Below are 6,663 nucleotides of genomic sequence, written 5' to 3' on the forward strand. Positions count from 1 at the left end.
CTTTGTTAGATGTTTACTTTTTTATAAAGAACTAAAGAAACTAACGTATACGGATTACTTATGAGTAATATTAGAAATGAAATTGAGTATGAGTAATATTAGAAGAGAATCGATCGTTGTTAGTGGATTGAACACCATTTGCCTACTTATAAAGAAAGATTATGGGAAATATTTCTTGGTATTTGAGTTGAAAAAGGCAATGCTGTAGTATGCTGCGATCCTATCGCATGGCTTAAGCGGATACTCTACAGTCAATGCAGATTGAAGCATGTACAGCGCAATTATCTACATGGAAACCGTCTTAAACCATATCATCAAGAAGCGATATAAACTGTTATGTCATGGTTATCTTACATTTACATTTTGGTTATTAAGATGCCAGCGTTACACAATTAAATGGCCTACATTGCAAGGCAGCATTAGGTTTCTACTATCTGTTGTTCTATGCTCAACGTGGTTATCAGGGTACAACAAAGCCGGGTGGTGTCTTTCTAGGGATCAAGCAGTAATTGATCAAATTTAAGGCAACCGGCTGCTCACCAAACGCCATTCCAACTAGAAGGTGAGGTAGGCTTACTGACGAGAGTCTATTTTTTCACAAAAAACGTTTTTATGCATGGAAAATGATTTGACAGTTTTTACGCTTAATTATTCTCGTAAGATATACCACTGCTGCAACAGAAGACGATCTTGTATAGGAATCTATAACCACTGCCTTCTCATGTTATAATAAAGAAAACTTTTTAAAAAATTTCTATTCTGAAATATGTATCGTAAATCAATCAAACATAATGCCTGTATTGAAATATAGATCCATTAACTGATTAATTTTTATATGATAAAATTGTTCAATATAATATTATAATGACTTTGGCATTGACTGGCAACAATCAAAATCACTAAAACAGAGGTTTCTTCAATCAAGCATTTTTGTAATATATATATAACAAGTAATGGAACTACTATTATATTATTTACTTGTATAATATATAACATAGTTATATGTATATATATATATATATATATATATTTATATATATTTAGATTTATATATATATATATATTTAGATTTATATATAGAGAGAGTTTAGTAGAAATGGTAATTAATAAAAACCATAGAAAAGTGCTCAATACTGTTGTAGAGCAAATATGCGTTTTATTTTTATTATCGTATCTTTCTGTTAAGTTTTTTTTACACAGTGATCACCACTTTTCAAGGCCCGGAAGCTACTCAGGGATAAGGGGTATTGTAAGTACATAACGTTAGTGTGGAGATTTGATGAAGTGTTTACTTAAGGGAGCGGTTCATTAGGAATTTGTTAACATTGGACTTAAAGACATACAAGTTGTAGTCCGGTGGGAAGCAGGCAGACGGGACAGAGTTCCACAGGCGTGCAGTTCTAAGAAAGAAGCTTTGTTCATGGAAGCCGCGTTTTGATTTAGGCACAGATATAGAGTGGGGGAAATTTTTCACAGTGGATTCAGCTAGACGGGTGTTTTTCGTGAAATATTGGCGAGGGAGGACCAGAGATTGGAGTTCACACGAGCACCTACTATGGAATAACGATAAAACAAGGATAGGGTCGCAACGTCTCTTCTGTGGGATTGAGGTTGCAGGGTAGAGAAAAGAGCATCCCCCACTAAGCCACGAAGTCTATTTTGTACTCTGTCAAGGCAGGATAAGCTGTTTTAGCAGCTCCTGCCCAGATATGGCAGCAGTATCCAATCCTTGGACGTACTTTGCTTTTATATAGACCGAGAATTGCATCAGTAGTGAGATATCTTCTGGAGCGGTAGAAGGATCCCACCATCTTTCTAGCGACCTTGGCAACAGACTTGATGTACGTGTTCCATTTCAGATCAGGAGTAAAGGTCAAACCCAGAAGATTGTCAAAACACGAGGCCTCACCCAGACGAGAGCCATCCATCACAATTGGTGCCAGATGGGGATCAGAGCGTTTATGATGTAAGGATAGGAGCTTGGTTTTGGATGCATTAAAGGTAACCAGCCACATCTTCCCCCACTGAACCACGCGCTCCAGATCAGAGGAGAGAGAATCAGAGAGAACTTTGTCATTTACAGCCTTTGATGTGTTGCCGTAGATTGTCGTGTCATCAGCATAGATGTCAACGAATGATTTAAGTATGTGTTTAGGGAGGTCAGTGATGTAGATAAGGAAGAGAGTTGGGCCCAGGCTTGACCCCTGAGGGACTCCAGCATTTATATTGCAGCCCTCCGATTTTTGTCAATCTACCACTACACTTATGAGCCTATCAGAGAGAAATGATTTAATGATTGAGAAAACATTTCCAGTTATACCGTAGCTGGAAATCTTGTGAAGTAGACCCTTATGCCATACCTTGTCGAAGGCCTTTGTTATGTCAAGAGCGATTGCCCTAGAAAGGAAGCCTTTGCCAAGAGATCCACTAATCCTGTGGGATATAACCGTCAGCACATCTGCGGTAGATCTTGCAGAGCGGAAACCATATTGTGTGTCACTAAGAAGGTTATTCCTGCTGAGGTGGTTGACTATTTCTCTATTTAATATGGATTCCAGCAACTTACTCATAACACACAGGAGACTTATTGGTCTGTACTGAGAGCGAGATGACTTATCACCTTAATTCTTAAATATAGGGCAAACTGATGAGGTCCTCCAGGGAGTCGCAAAGCACTTCTCCTTAAGGCAGCGCTTAAATAGTTTCGTAAGTATGGGAGCAAGTTCTGGTTGAAGCTTTTTTAACACTATAATTGGGATGCCATCAGGGCAAGTTGCTTTACTGGAATCAAGGTTCTTGATTAGCTTGGTGACCTCATGCACGGATATTTGTATGTTACCTAGCTTGTTCTGTGTTATAGGACGAAATATGGGGAGTTGATGACCTTGGTCGCATAGGGTAGAATTAGCTGCAAAGTTCTTTGCAAATAGTTTGGCCTTGTCTGACGCTGACGAGATGACCTCTGGTCCATTGATAATGGTTGGGATAGAACGCACACTTCTGTTCAGGATCGTATTTGTTATTTGCCAAAACTGGTGGGAACCAAGCCGCTGATCAGCTACCTTGGATTTAACAGACTGTGTATATAGCTCTCTTGCATTTTTTATTACTCTTTTACAGTGGTTGCTGGCAGTCCTGAAAGCAGCTTTAGTCTCTGTGCATCTATTACGTTGGTAGCTATAGAAAAAGTTATTTCTGTGCGCGATAGCAGCAGCACATTCTGGGGAGAACCATGGCTGGCTGTAAGGTTTTTGTTGAAATTTTTCAGATGGTATGAATTGGTCTGTGCCTACAATTATCTATTCGGTCTGATCTGATACTATAGAGGACACTTCCTTTTTAAACATGGAGTGCAGAGGTAAATCAGATATGAGTGTACGGAAGCTATCCCAGTCAGACATAGAGTATCGGTTTACAGTACGGTGGAGGGGTACGCCTGGGGGCTTCTTACATTTCGTTTTTATCTTCACTGATGCGACGGAGTGGTCGGAGGATCCTAGAGGAGAATTAACAGAACATGAACCTAGCTCAGGGGAAGTTGAGAGAAAAAGGTCTAGAAGGCTTGCATATTGACCGGGTGTATCGGGCACACGGGAGGGTTCGTGAACAATCTGAGTGAGGTGATAAGCAATGGCAATATCATGACAAAACCTCCCCTCATCATCTGTCTTATTTGAATGGGTCAGCCATTCCACGTTATGGACGTTGAAGTCACCACAGATGTGGATGTTAGCCGACGGATGTGAAGACAGTATGTGGTCTATTTTCTCAGATATGCTCTTAAAGATAGTAACTCCGCTGTTGTGGGGCCTATAGAGGGCAAATATAAATGAAGTGGTGTTAGCAAGTGCAACCCTGAAGCACATATAGGGTAAATTAGGATCTTTTCTAGAGATATCCCTGCCACACGGGAAGCCATCCTTAATTTAGGCACATATTCCATGCACATGGCGATCTTGGGTGTCAGATTTAACTGTTAAATTAGAGTATTCGTTAATTATGAATCATCTAGGGAAATGGTCTGTCCAATGCCAGTTTCACTTAGAAATAATATGTTCGGTTTCGTCTCCTGTAATTGGGTTTCAACCTCTGGAAGGTTGGAACGTAGACCCCTGATGTTGGAGAAGGAGACCTGGTAGTAGGGGTCGATGTTATAAGATGGGTTCTAGGTTTAATCGAGTTTTTATTCTGGAGATATTTCATGTTGAGGTTTGGGGATTTGTGGAATAGGTCGGCATACTTGGTTAGAGCAGTACAGAGAGGAGAAAGTAAGAGAGAAAAAGACAGGATTTTTTTTGTAGCACACGAAAAGGTAAAGCCGTAACAATTACCCACTAGTATGGCATCGAGAGGCCCCACCAGAGACTACTGCATGGTCCAGATCCACTCACCAAATGGCAATACAGCAGTCACAGTACTTTGCGCCTGGTGATAGGACAGCCTCCTTAGTGGTTAATCCAAGGTTCGGGTCCCTGACTATCAGGCGTATAACGTCAGCCCAGACGAAACGTTTACCTTCAGCACCCTTGCTAGTGACATGGCCACAAGGACAGACAGAGACAGAAAAATTTCCGACATCTCAGACTACTGGTCACCAAGTACTACCGACCTTTAAGCAGCTGTTTCTTCTTTTTCTTTTCATTCTTCTTAAGATTCCTATAAAAATATATTTTGTTCATGACATTTCGTTGGTTTTTTAGTACACACACACACACACACACACACACACACATATATATATATATACATATAAAATAAAAAATTACAATTAAATTTACCAAAATGATCCAAGATGGTAAAATTAAAGTATAATAAAAATATTAAAGAATTATTATTTATAAAGTAATCTCAGAAAGATGTTAAAAGCTCGATAAAACCAAATAAGAAATAGTGCTTATAATACGGGCAAACAGTTAATAAAACATGTAAAAATGTGTTTTTTAACATGTTTTATTAACTGTTTGCGCGTATATATATATATATATATATATATATATATATATATATATATATATATATATATTTCTTAAACCACCACGTTACACGAAACTAACACTTATACAGCTGCTCATTTACAAATATGTGTTTATATTAGTTACTATATATAGTCAGGTTTTTGTTCGATATGGTAGGCATTGTTAAAAATTCGTAAAAAATGATGATTAACTTCTTAAAGTGACTAAATATCAAATAAAATAAAATACCTAATTAAGAAAATAAACAAAACAAAGTGGCAAAAACGAGCGAAACAGAATTCACGGTCGACGTCGTAAGCGACGAGTTATCATCCATAGCACGATAAAGAGCATGATTTTGTAACTCTCACTATAAACCCAAATAAGATGGCATGTGCTATGAACATGCCGACGATGTAAAAGTTGCTATGGAAACCAACAGATAATCAGAAGAAATCTTATGTAAAACGTCAATGCTGAAAATTTACTAGGGAAACCAACATCCAATAAAAAGGAACCGTCTCTCACGTTCATTATTTATTCAGAAAAGATTTGAACACCAGTAATTTAATTATAACTTTTGTTTAAAAAGAAAAGTTTTATTTTAAAATATCGCTGAGAAGATAACTGTTAAAATTGTTTGAAATTTAATCGCAAAATGAGTGAGTGAGGAAGCTGTAAATCAGTTCTTAATGAGTAAAATTGACACTTATCCATATATTCACACACTACCTTGTTTGACTGAAATATATATGTATATATATATATATATATATATATATATATATATATATATATATATATATATATATATTAAAAGACAGTTAAAGACTTATAAAATATTACTTTAAGAGGGTAAATATAATAATAACATTTATAGAGAATACAAAGACATATAATTGCATAAATACATTTATTATTCGATATAATATTATGGTTGTTTCGCTTTACACACACACATACACACACACACACACACATATATATATGTGTGTGTGCGTGTGTGTGTGTGTGTGTGTGTATCATTTCAACACTACTGTGTTTGAATATATGGTTAAGTGGCAGATTTTTGTCTTTAAGAACCACTTTAAAGCTTCACGCACTCTTAAGTTTCAACCAAATTTAAAATAATTATAACAGTTTATAGACCACTGTCTGAACCATATCGCGAAAAAAATTCAATTTTGGTTCAGTAAAACAAAGGTTATGGTGTTTTTTCTGGTGTTAAAAATTGTAAAAAATATAAAGAAGTGAGCGACTTTTTATGAATGCTTTCCATAGCAACCACGTCGTTTCAGTAATTACTGTTGCTATTACTACACGAATGAAAGCATGAAATAGAGATAAGTGGGGGATTGTATTGAAAGAAGACGAGTACCGTACACTATTATTATATATGTGTTTATTGACGCAAAAGCATAAGGCTGAAAAAAAAAAACAACAACAATGCATTTATTCAGAGCCTAGAAAAATCGTTGATTGTAATAGAACAATGCGAGTATGAAAAGTAAGCTTAAACATGGAAAAGTAAAGAAATGATTGAAAGGAAATAATATTCTAGTAAAAATTATAATAAATTTACAACTAAAACATTGCAGCATTAATATTTTTTTTGTTCAATTCACAATATTATAAAATAAATTCTTAATGCTGCCATATTTTAAGTCATGAATTCATTATTTTTTTTTATTAGAATATCTTGTCCTTG

The sequence above is a fragment of the Euprymna scolopes genome, chromosome 13, assembly GCF_053919585.1.
Source record: "Euprymna scolopes isolate OS-2025 chromosome 13, ASM5391958v1, whole genome shotgun sequence".
NCBI classification, from domain to species: domain Eukaryota; kingdom Metazoa; phylum Mollusca; class Cephalopoda; order Sepiida; family Sepiolidae; genus Euprymna; species Euprymna scolopes.